Genomic DNA, 12,806 nt, shown 5'->3' with positions numbered 1-12,806 from the left:
CCAGTTCAGTGCTTGACCTACATAGATCGGCCCACCACCAGCCCATCACAAAGCTGCTGCTCCATGTCACATGTTTGGCGCTGCAGCAACTGCTGGCACAGGCTAGTAGTAAATACGCAACTAAGACATGCTCCTCCTGTAACTGCGCCTCAATGCCCCTGGGCTGTGTGAGTGCTTTAAAAATGCAAATAAATAAAAAAAAGCATTCTCTTTCAGTCACTGTTGCACTGTATTTCTCTCTACCCCTTCTGCCCCATCTGACAGTCTGTTAAAGCAACCAAGTACTGTTAATCGGTTACCTCCAGGAAGAGCACCCTCCCTCAGCCCGTTCTTCAGTCACCTCATCCAGGTGTTTTGTGTAATCAATTTACTCTCAAGCCCTTATCAGTCATCACATCTCATAAATGCATCCCCCTTCACCCTTCCTTCAAGCATGAGCATGGTGTTGTATAACCTGGAAAAAGTCATTTCTGCAAGACGATGTGAAATCAACAGCCTGTGCTACTTCTGCTTTAGGGCCTCTTTCCACCTTAACACATATTAAAAAAACGAAATATGTTTTGTCACCCAATATTCAGGAGCCAGAGGAGAATGCATATTCGGATACCTCCTTCCCACTGACATGTTCTTGACATACTTCACTAAACTGCGGGGTGTAACAGACACCCACTTCCCTATCTGAGGATTCCTATCCGAGGATTGCATGTGCTCTCATTTGCAGCACATGCTCGGAGAGTATTGTACCCAGGTTAAGGGTCACATCTGGTGTATAAACCACACATCAGGATCTTAAACATGCGCTGGAATTATGTAAAGAAATGACAGCAAAAGATGTTTGAGAATTATACACGAATACTCAACTAGTGCTTTTATTTATGACGACAGATTAGTGGGCACGTGCACCATGTTTATCCCCGTCTAGTAAGACGTCTTAAGTTATCCCCGTCTTTCAAGGGGGAGCCCTTGAAAGATTCCCCCGAGCTGGCGTGGTGGGGGGTAATGGTGCCTTTTGTCAAAGGCACCCGCGGAGGAGGGGCGCATTTAGCCCACCGCCATGGGTGGCTTTGACATCAAAAGCCTGCATGCCGCGCCTTCTCCCGCTACGCCAGCTCGGGGGAGCCCTTGAAACGCTACCCCGAGCTGGCGTGGTGGGGGGCAAATGGTGCCTTTTGTCAAAGGCACCCGCGGCGGAGGGGCGCATTTAGCCCACCGCCGTGGGTGGCTTTGACCTCAAAAGCCTGCATGCCGCGCCTTCTCCCACCACGCCAGCTCGGGGGAGCCCTTGAAAGACTCCCCCGAGTTGGCGTGGCGGGGGGCTAATGGCGCCTTTTGTGAAAGGCACCCACGGCGGAGGGGCGCCCTTAGCCCACCACCGTGGATGCCTTTTACATCAAAAGCCTGCATGCTGCACCATCTCCTGCTACGCCAGCTCGGGGAAGCCCTTGAAAGACTCCCCCGAGCTGGCGTGGTGGGGGGCTAATGGTGCCTTTTGTCAAAGGCACCAGCAGCGGAGGGGCGCATTTAGCCCACCGCCGTGGGTGCCTTTAACATCAAAAGCCTGCATGCCGTGCCTTCTCCCACTACGCCAGCTCAGGGGAGCCCTTGAAATACTCCCCCGAGCTGGCGTGGTGGGGGGCTAATGGCACCTTTTGTCAAAGGCACCCGCGGCGGAGGGGCGTATTTAGCCCACCTCCGTGAGTGGCAATGACATCAAAAGTCTGCCTGCCGCGCCTTTTCCCGCTACGCCAGCTCGGTGGAGCCCTTGAAAGACTCCCCCGAGCTGGCTTGGTGGGGGGGTAATGGCGCCTTTTGTCAAAGGCACCCGCGGCGGAGGGGCGCATTTAGCCCACCGCCATGGGTGGCTTTGACATCAAAAGCCTGCATGCCGCGCCTTCTCCCGCTACGCCAGCTCGGGGGAGCCCTTGAAACGCTACCCCGAGCTGGCGTGGTGGGGGGCTAATGGTGCCTTTTGTCAAAGGCACCCGCGGCGGAGGGGCGCATTTAGCCCACCGCTGTGGGTGGCTTTGACCTCAAAAGCCTGCATGCCGCGCCTTCTCCTGCCACGCCAGCTCGGGGGATCCCTTGAAAGACTCCCCCGAGTTGGCGTGGTGGGGGGCTAATGGCGCCTTTTGTGAAAGGCACCCACGGCGGAGGGGCGCCCTTAGCCCACCACCGTGGGTGCCTTTTACATCAAAAGCCTGCATGCTGCGCCATCTCCTGCTACGCCAGCTCGGGGAAGCCCTTGAAAGACTCCCCCGAGCTGGCGTGGTGGGGGGCTAATGTCGCCTTTTGTCAAAGGCACCCGCGGCAGAGGGGCGTATTTAGCCCACCGCCGTGAGTGGCTTTGACATCAAAAGTCTGCCTGCCGCGCCTTCTCCCGCTACGCCAGCTCAGTGGAGCCCTTGAAAGACTCCCCTGAGCTGGCCTGGTGGGGGGCTAATGGCGCCTTTTGTCAAAGGCACCCGCGGCAGAGGGGTGCATTTAGCCCACCGCCCTGGGTGGCTTTGACATCAAAGGCCTGCATGCCACACCTTCTCCCGCTACGCCAGCTTGGGGGAGCCCTTGAAAGACTCCCCCGAGCTGGCATGGGCAAAAATAAATGTAAAAAAATTAATAAAAAATATTTTTATTTTTACAAAAAAAATCGGTATTTGGTGCCAATAAATCTGTAGTCAGTAAGACTGCTTAAAAAGCGGTATCCTACCGCCTAAATCGGTAGGGTTGGAAAGTATGCAGCACGAGAGAGATCGAGATCAGAATGACAAACCCCAATGGGCCTCATTACGACCCTGGCGCTCACGGAATGAAGGGTGCCGGTACGGGATCGGCACCCTTCATTCCGTGAGCGCAGATTACAAGGTTCCCTTTGCGGGACCCGGACCAGACGTCTGGTAAAACCAGACATCTTTTCCAGGTCCTACGAGGGGAAGAGGGAGGTAATAATGGGCCACTTGTAATGTGCCCATTATTACCTCCCTCCCCTTTCCCATTGAGTCCTATGGGGGCTCAAATGGGAATGGGGAATGGTTCCTGCAAGGAGGAATTACCGGGTCCTCCCATGTCGGAATGACCCGGTAAATCCCCATTGCAGGAACCCAGTAATGGAGTCCGGTTTGGAGGCAGCCATGGTGCTAATAGCACCATGGCTGCCTACAAACTCGCAATGAGGCCCCATGATTTATAATCGAAGCAAAGCGAAGTGGAAGAACAAACAAAGCAATGGCACGTGCGCTGGCTCTGCATGAGTTCCAGTGCCCAAAAAAGAGTGCCGGTGTTGGGCACTGGCAACCACCCCCACAAATTAAGCACTGCGTACGATACGACGGAGCCTACACACTGCTCTGGGTACATGCGTGCACAGCACTTATCCGACACATTAAAAGGAGACTAGACATGGGGAGGAATAACCCTCGTAGAGCCCTAAAGGATGGAGAAGACTCATCAATGAGGAGATTACTGCAGGTATAGCCAGGTCTAATAGTATAGTCTTTGGGTCCCTAAACGTAAAATGCCTCAACTCTCCACAAAAGAGATCCATGTTGGCACGACAATGTGCGCAATCCAAGTTAGACGTGTTGTTTGTACAAGAAATAAAATACACCCGGGGGGAACACAAGATTATTGGGACAGGGATTGGTGACACGGTGTGGGCCTCTGGCTCCCAGAAGAGGGGGGGTTGGAATACTGCTCAGGAAGTCCCTAGGGCTCCAGATTGCACAAATACACAGGGATGTCCAAGGGCAGTTAAGGACACACACCATCATGCTATGCTCCGCATATGCACTCAACCAGGGCTAGTCTGCCTTTTTTGAGCCATTGTTCGACCTCCTAGAGTGTTGCAAAGAGGGCATTCTAATCTGTGGGGGAGATTTTAATGTAGTGGCTGATCATGATTTAGACTGGCATCCGGTAAGGCGGGACGCCCACCCACCAAACCCTTTCCAGGGGAACAGATTCCTAAGCCAGTTGAGGGAGCATCACTTAATAGATACATGGCTCACAGCACACCCAAAGGGGAATGCCTTTACCTCCCCCTCCCCAACCAAACCTTCCCAAGGATAGACTACCTCCTACTGGGTGCTGAAAGTGAATGCGAGGTGTGCGACTCTGAGGTAAAAGTAGTGGCCTGGACAGATCATGACCTTTGTACATTGGAACTGGACATGGGACCCTTACCTCAACCAGATCGAAGATGGGTTTGCAATGACTTCCTGTGTATTCACTCTGCGAGGCCATTGCAAATTACTTTGAGACAGATGACGTGGAAGGGATGCCCTTGAATACAGTGTGGGAAGCTGGAAAGGCCACCGTAAGAGGTATCTTGATAGCTGAGGGAGCTGCCAAGAAAAAACTTAGACAACTTAGGGACAGGGAACTAAGAGAAGACCTCTCCAGCCTAGAGCACAACTTCAGGAGCAGCCCCAACCACGAGGCAGACAAGATGAGTCAAATTAAGGGTCTAAGGGCAGAGTTAAAAGATATTTGGAATGGTAAAGCCTTACTGCAATTAAAGTACCTTAAGGAGACATTTTTTGAGAAAGGTGACAAGGCACATACAATGTTGGCAAACCGACTGCGGAAGCAAAGAGCAGACAGAGCCGTATATAAAATTAATGATGAACATGACACCACCATCACCTCTCCACAAGACATTGTAAACAGCTTTTTGAGATATTACTCGGAATTGTACTCAGCGGAAGGGGAAAGCACCTCTTCAGACTTTGAGAAATACCTAACTGCTCTCCCTCAGCCACCTATTAGCTTTGAACATCTCGAAATGTTGAATGCCCCCATCACCATCCTAGAAGTAAAGAGTGCTATTTCCAACCTTAAGGCGGACTCCGAACCAGGGGAGGATGGCTACACACCAGCTTTTTACAAGTCAAACTGCAACTCTCTCTCCCCCTTGCAAGCCAAACTCCTCAACTCCATTGAGAAATCAGGCCAGGCCCCTATATCATTTACTCAATCCATAATCATTGGTATCCCGAAAGAAGGTAAGGACCCTCTGAAATGTGCATCATACCGCCCAATATCCCTCATCAATGTGGATGCTAAGATTTTTTCCAGCATCCTGGCTGCCTGCCTATCAATAGTCCTCCTGCAACAGGTCCACACTGATCAAGTGGGATACGTGAAAGGAAGGCAGGGGCCGACAATATGAGGAAAACCCTAGATCTCATGGCTACTCTGCGAGAAGCCGATGATAGTGTCACCCTCCTGTCAATAAATGCCGAAAAGGCGTTTGACCGCGTGGAATGGCCTTTCCTGCGAGCGGTACTGAAATGGGCAGGACTTGGAATGACATGGACACAGGGAGCGAAGGCAATGTACCACAGGGCCCGGACTAGAGCTTCCATCAATGGAACCTCATCAGAACCCTTTTCCCTAACACAGGGTACGATGCAAGGATGCCTGCTTTCCCCTCCTAATATACGCCCTAGTCATTGAACCCTTTGCACAAGCAATCCGGTCCAACCCCCTAACTCACGGCATCCCCAGAGGGGGCAGGGAATACAAGTTAGCCATGTTTGCAGATGATATTTTGCTCTACCTCACCCAACCACTAAAGTCCATCCCAGCCCTTTTCCAGCAAATGACGTCCTATGGTGCCTTTTCGGGCTTCCGGGCGAATCTCCAAAAAACCATTGCAGTCCTGCTAAAACCAAACATAGAACCATTATCACAGCTACAGGCAGACTGGGGCTTCCAGATACAATCCCATTCAGTGAAATACTTGGGGGTACACATTACAGTCACCCTTTCAGACCTCTTTGAAGCAAATTACACCCCCCTATGGGCTGCTATTCAAGAAGACGTTAAAAGATGGTCCAAGCTACCCCTGTCTTGGGCGGCTCGCTTCACCTCTATAAAAATGAATATATTGCCCTGTTTTTTGTTCCTGTTCCAATCTCTCCCAATCGCCCTTCACAAGCAATTCCTGACAGAAGTAAAACACACTTTGTTAAGGTATTTATGGGTCGGAAAGAAAAAGAGAACACCATATTCTACTCGCATCCAGCCCAAAGATCAGGGAGGCATGGGGTACACAAAACTTAGAGGAATACTACAGGGCATCCCAGCTCCAAGTATTACCAGACCACTTGTGGGAAAACCCAGAAAAGCAATGGGTATCAATAGAGAATGACAACTTCTCACCCGTTTCACTGGGGGATGATTGTGGGTCCCCCTATCTGCGATGATGAGGCGAATAAAAGAACACCCTGTCCTGAAGGTTCTATGGTCACTGTGGCATCCATCCCGAGCCATGTGGGGTGTCACAACATGACCCTCCCCCCTGAGTTGCATCTGGTCCCATCCCATCCAGGATCTTATACACGAGGTTCATACTTACCAATCCTGGTATGAACCGGGGCTAATAAGAGTTGGGCAGATGTGGAGGAAAGGATCTCTCATATCCCTGGAGGACTTTAAGGAGGCTCTGCAGGGTTTTGAAGTTTCCCCCTTGCAATTTGTTAGGCTGAGAAGCGTCTTGAATGATACCCGTTGGGGCGATTTATTGAAGCGTCCTCTCACCCCATTTGAACAAATACTGGGTGCTCCTCAGATAACAAAGGGTCTTATTGCACAGATGTACAAGTTGTTGCTCACCAGGGTTCACCTCAAACGCCCTTCTTCTGAAATTAGGTGGGAAAGGGAACTGGAATTAGAAGACAAATCAGAGGTCTGGAAGGCAATACATAGGGTGGTTTGGACATCATCAATCTCCGTGCAATATAAAATACACAATGCGCGCCTGCTAGTCAGATGGCACGACAACCCCTGGAGATTGTCAAAAATGTTCCCAGGAGTATCCCCTGACTGCTGGAGAAAATGGGGGGAGAGGAGCGATTATTGGCACCAGTGATGGCAATGCCAGGAGGTCCAAACTTACTGGAAGGAGGTTCTGGGGTGGATTCAGGCCATAGACGGAATACCCAGGGTACTAACACCAGTACTGGTCCTGTTTGGGGTTGAGGCCGACGAGGAGGACTCTTGTGATGCGCTATCACACCTGCCCCAAAATCTGCTCCTAGCTGCGAGACTATGTGTCTCACTGTGAAATGGAAGTCAGCCGTCCTCCCCACAAAAAGGGAATGTCTGATTAAGGCACATGCCATTTATGAAATGGAGAGCCTACCGGCAGCAATCCAGAAATCTTGCAAGACCATAGACATGATATGGTTGCCCTTTCTCAAATTTTACAAAGCATATTGGGACTCCGTAAGACCTGCTGTACATTAGACGCTAACTTTAATGGCGTTTCTTCCACTCGATGACTCTCTCTCCATTGTTGAATACATGTCAGGTGCCTTAGATGCTGAGCACTATGGACAGAAAGCAGAGTGGTGTGGAACCCCATCATATGTTCATTGATTACAAATATTATCACGTTGAGTGAGGGAGGGAGGAGGGAATGTAGGGAGGGGGGGTTTCAAGTAAGAAGTTCAGTGTTATTTCTTGGTTGGCTTTCATGCAGAAGCTGTAATCTCAACTGTTTTGCTGATCCATACTGTGAAGTTAACATGTATGTCAACAAACTTGTTTATAAAAAAAAAACCTCAATAAAAACTATTTAAAAAAAAATCTTTGAGCAAGATTGGATAGTTACCATTGAAGAACTAGCAAAGTGGAAGACTTATAAAGAATATGCGAAGAATTCACGCAAAAGGGAAGGTTGTTGTTTATATCTAGCAATCTTTCCCTGCAGTATTGCAGAGGTACTACATGAGATTTAAATTGAATCAGCTTCACACACTCCAAAGGACTAAGCATTGGGGCCATCTAAGAGATACCACCTTGAGAATGAATTGTCGATTTCCCAATTGTAACAAACATGAAGAGACTTTAAAACATCTATTATTGGAGTGTCCGTATTTTAATAATGCTCGAACAACTCTTTTAATGTGATTTGTTAATATTAATTATATTGATTGTATGGAGAACTTGAGGGATCGAATGATGATGGGGCAAGGGAAAGCATTAATCTTTGCAGCTGTAGCTTTTATAAAGGTGATCAATGATGAATTACTACTATTGTAACCAATGGATATTGATGTAATGGTAGTTAATTGAATGGATGTGTTTTAGTATCTTTAAGATTTGTATATATCTGGTAAAAGACATTTTTAAATGGTTAGTTCTAATGATATCTTTTTAATCTTTAAACTGACTTGAATGATATGGATTATTTGTATAACTTTAGAAAATAATTTTTGTAAAGGTTTATATTTTGTAACCATATACAAATAAGTAAAAATGTTTATTTTAAAAGTGCTTCCCATGATCCCTGCCTCTCTTCGTCCACCTGTGGTGGCAGCTATGGTGATATCCTGGCTGGACTACTCTAATTCTCTTTACTTGGCACAATCGAAGGCGTTTGATCCAACAACTGCAATGCCTGCAAAATTTTGCAGCGCATATGGCAACAGGCACGCCCTATGGAGCTCACATATCCCCGATTCTTCGAGCCATGAACTGACTCCCGGTGACCCAACGTGTCAACTTTAAGGCATTGTGCATCATCCACTGTGCCCTCCATGACCACGTTGCAGAATTCCTTCAGGCTAAGTTTACCCATTACCATCCCCGTCGAGGTTGCGCTCTGCCTCTGCTGACCTGCTGGTGGTTCCTACTTACCAACGGGTACGGATTGGAGGATGAACCGTCTCCATAGCAGCTGCATGCTGGGGAATGAGCTTCCACTGGCCATTAAGAATGTTTTAAACTATTTGGCCTTTAGAAAGGCTGTTAAAAAATTCTTATTTTAGGATGTGTTCTGCTCTCGTCCTGGCTGTGGACCTCTCCCTCTAGTGCCAAGATACCTTAGGGTGACCGTGCGCTTTAGAAATTGGCTTAACATAACATAACATAACACAATCGGGAGCCCTTCCTGCACACCAATTCTGCAGAATAACCTATTTTCGAAAAACACCTGTATTGTTCCCGAAAGGATCTCAAACTCTATCAACAAACATATACGATGTGTGCAGACTCTTGCAATCTGCAAATCTGCTCGTGACATTTTCAGAGCAGGTCAGAACCACCAAGTGACACACAAAGTCCATACACTTGCATAGGTTCACAAACTCATTCATACAAAATAAAGACCCTCACACAAAGTCCACAGTATACATCAGTCAGATGCCAGACTGCAGATCCAAGGACATGGACACATACATTCAACTGTGGGGAGGGGAGCTCTCTGCGTTTGTGCTCCCTTTTTTAATGGTACCAAGAATGCTCTTAATTTACAGGGAGCAACACTGATGTTAGTCACCCTATTGCTGCAAGGTTCTGCAGAACAATGAGGGCACGATCCATCCTCACGTCATGGCAGGACTCTGCTTCGCTTCCTCTGCTTCCATATCCTGGAATGTACTGGAGGCAGATGGTCCACCTATGGACTTAGAACAGAGGCTCTTTTTCATCATTCAGGACTCCCAAGCAAGCTCGGAGTACCCTAAAGTCCTACAATTATGTCTGGAAATCCAGCATTCACTGATGTGAAGAGAAATAGTGGATCTGTTCAAGGCCGGTAAAATTGGGGCAGTATATTTATTTGTTAAATTGTTCCATGTGTGTTATTATAGTATGATCACTGTGTATAATGTTGATATTTCTACAAATGATTAGTGGAGGGTTTCTCTTCGGCTAACATTATGTTCTGCAGACTTGTTACGAGTCTTCATGTTATTACTGCCTAAACTGAAATAGCCTTTGGAATGTTGATAGTGTACTAAAAATGTTTCATGCATGATTGGCCTGTTTATGCAGAACTTTCAAAGTCTTTCAGCTTACTTACTTATACTAGTGTTTTTGATATAATTTTGGAGGTTGTCTGATGTCAGGATTCTTGATTTTATTTGGTAGGGATTTTAAACTTGAGGGTGTTTCAATTTATACTTAATGCAGGCAAAGCACAGATTCCAGGGTTATCTCTTTTCCCAAAGTTGATTGATTTCCTAAACTTTGTGACATTCTTTACCTTAAGTGATGTGAAGATGTGGCTGGGGGAGGGTGGGAATGCCAATTTTTAACATGGCTTATTTCTCGACAGCTGCTTTGATCGAAATGCTTCCAGACAGTATTCCCAAATGCACTTTTCCCGCATCAACAGACAGAGGCAGAAAGTGGATTGACATGAAGTGGGAAGCAGCATTTGGTAAGGAGAGAGTGCACTTGCAGGACAGAGTGAGCTGAGCCTGCCCGGAGTTCAGAAGCGTCAGGTTTGTGTCCCCCACTCACAAGAATGGTTGAGGTGTGGGTGGGAAGGTTGGGGGCGGTGATGGACAGGGCCACAGGTTTGCTCCCCACACAAGAGGAGGGTCACAGAGGGGAGCAGGGGAATGGAATGAAATTCCATGTCTTGCCAAAACCAGACCCCGGAAAAAGGGTCTTGGTAAACATTTTCTGTAGAGAATTTACATGTAAACAACCAGAGACTTGTGAATCTTGACCTATTTGTTCACCTCCACCCAGTGTCTTCTCCAAGGCTCATTGGTAATGCACCTGGGTCAAAGGCCTTCTCAGGTATGCAGACTGCTCTAATGCAAGTGTTTTGCACAAGTTTTATTGCAAATCTGTTAGCATGTTTCAATGGTGGTGTTTTCACAGCTTTCACGTGACGTATTATGAAGCTTGAATGACATACATTAGGATGTCAATTTTTCATTCTGTTCCGAATAATTTACATTGGCCCTCATTACGACCCTGGCGGAAATCGAAAAACGATGGCGGAAATGCAATACCGCCATCGAATAGCGCTCGGTGCGATTATGAGCCGTCACCGTAAAGTACGATGCCATTAGCGACACCGTAGTGAACGCCAACGCTAACTGCACCAAGTACGCGCACGCGCGCCATGCCAAACCGTAATTACCACCATGGCGTAATGGTACGCGAATTCCGATCCAAGCGGACATGTACCTAACGCCATCAAGCATGGCGGAAAGTACCATTCCGCCATGGTGAGAAGTACGGCTTCGCGAATCAACCGTAAACGGCCCTACTGAGTGCCTGTACACCACTCCCTGGCCACATTGCACAACTCCTCGTAGGTGCAATGAAGACACAAATGCAACCAGTGAAATGTACAAGCCACCCATGCATGCCAATGAACAAATGAATCTAGGTGCTCCAAGTGCCTTGTGAGTGGCCATCCATTTATGCCATGGCACCATTGCCGCACTGATGCAGCACAGGCATGTGAAGGTTCAAGTACAGCAACATGAGCAGAAAAATGAGACAAACAAAACAGGCCCCCCCATCGACTGACACCAGTGTAAGGCAACATACAAAGCAGTATCCTGAGGGAGACTGCACCAGCCCTGTACTCCTGCCAGTAAACCAACCAACCATCAGCATAAGCATGGACCACACAAGTTGGCAGAGTGACTGAGCAGCCAGGCACATCTCAAGAGTGGCCAATGGGAGCTGCAGGGCACAGATGGCACGAATACAGAAGCCATTCCAATGGACATGACCTCAGTCTCCCTCCAAGAAACGCACGCAAACACAGGCACCTGTGACCAGCCATATTCAGATAATCACATCATTCCACCAATCCACCTGGCTGACCGGCATCTGTTACACAAAAGCAAATCCCCCGCCCATGAGCAGGACATCATTAAAACAGTCACAATGGTAGCCCCTATCCCTGACCACACTGGGCTTCGTAGGCAAACGCGGCCAGTACAGTACCACGCAACTATACTCAGAAGCCGGAACCCAATGCAGATCTTCTCACAAAACATCGCACCACAAATAGGAATATGCTACATTACTTGCAAAGAAGAACGCTACACGGTTAAAATCAGAATAGACATTTAATGCACCACAAAATCACCAAGCCCATACAGCCATTAGGTCATGAACCCCAAAATACATTTCATCATTGTGGGCTGCATCCGCAAAAATGACCAGCTTCTTCTTGTGTGACGCCCTGTTCCTTCATGGTACACAGGGGCTACATTCACGTTCAAAAAGGCAACATGGAAGCGCCTACAACCGCAGGGCCGTCCCATTAGGTAGGCACTAGTCCAGCTGAAAGCTCGAAATGTTGCTCCTAGCCACTAGTACTGCGTAAGGGCATGTGGCCCATTGGCGATCGTCCCATAAGATCGTAATGGTGCTCCACTGATTAACTCGAAGCAGCAGGTGCCGGGAGTAAAAGCCATCTGCAGGAGTGGCATACAGATGGCAGCGGCAAAAGGGGAGGAGATACCTGTCACCCAAATGAAATGAAAAAGAATAGTAGGCCATCAGAACTTGATTCGTATTACTCACTTCAATGATCACACTAAATCTACAGCCATATGCATGCTAGCCCACTCCAAAGGATTATTCCCACCCAAAAATCACTTGCGAATCATAACTATAAAAATCGAGCTGGGAACACTATTACACACGAGTGCTTGTGTGCATGCGTCTGTCAAAACAGAATCCATTCGATGGGATTAGTAACGTGCATAGACACAAGTGTATGAAGGCGCGTCGAGACACGGAGGGTACAACAAGGGCAGATAGACGATGGTCCCACTATGGCAGCTCTGCATCACATAGCGCAGGGGAGGTGGATAGATTCCAAAAAGCCCTGTACATGGCAAACTCTCCATTAAATCATCTGTCCATGCATCCATACATCATTTCCTCATCCCGGTATGAAAACGCATGATTATTTACTCACATCACATGTGAAATTTCCATTGAGTCTGTGCGTAATGCAGTCTGCAAAATCCACTGTGCTCCAGGCCGGGATTCCAGCGTTGTGAAGTAAGATGTATTTGGGAACGTCCTGCCTCATC

Source organism: Ambystoma mexicanum, chromosome 6p (genome assembly GCF_040938575.1).
Source record: "Ambystoma mexicanum isolate Mex_15411 chromosome 6p, UKY_AmexF1_1, whole genome shotgun sequence".
Classification (NCBI taxonomy): domain Eukaryota; kingdom Metazoa; phylum Chordata; class Amphibia; order Caudata; family Ambystomatidae; genus Ambystoma; species Ambystoma mexicanum.
This window is presented reverse-complemented; position numbering follows the sequence as displayed.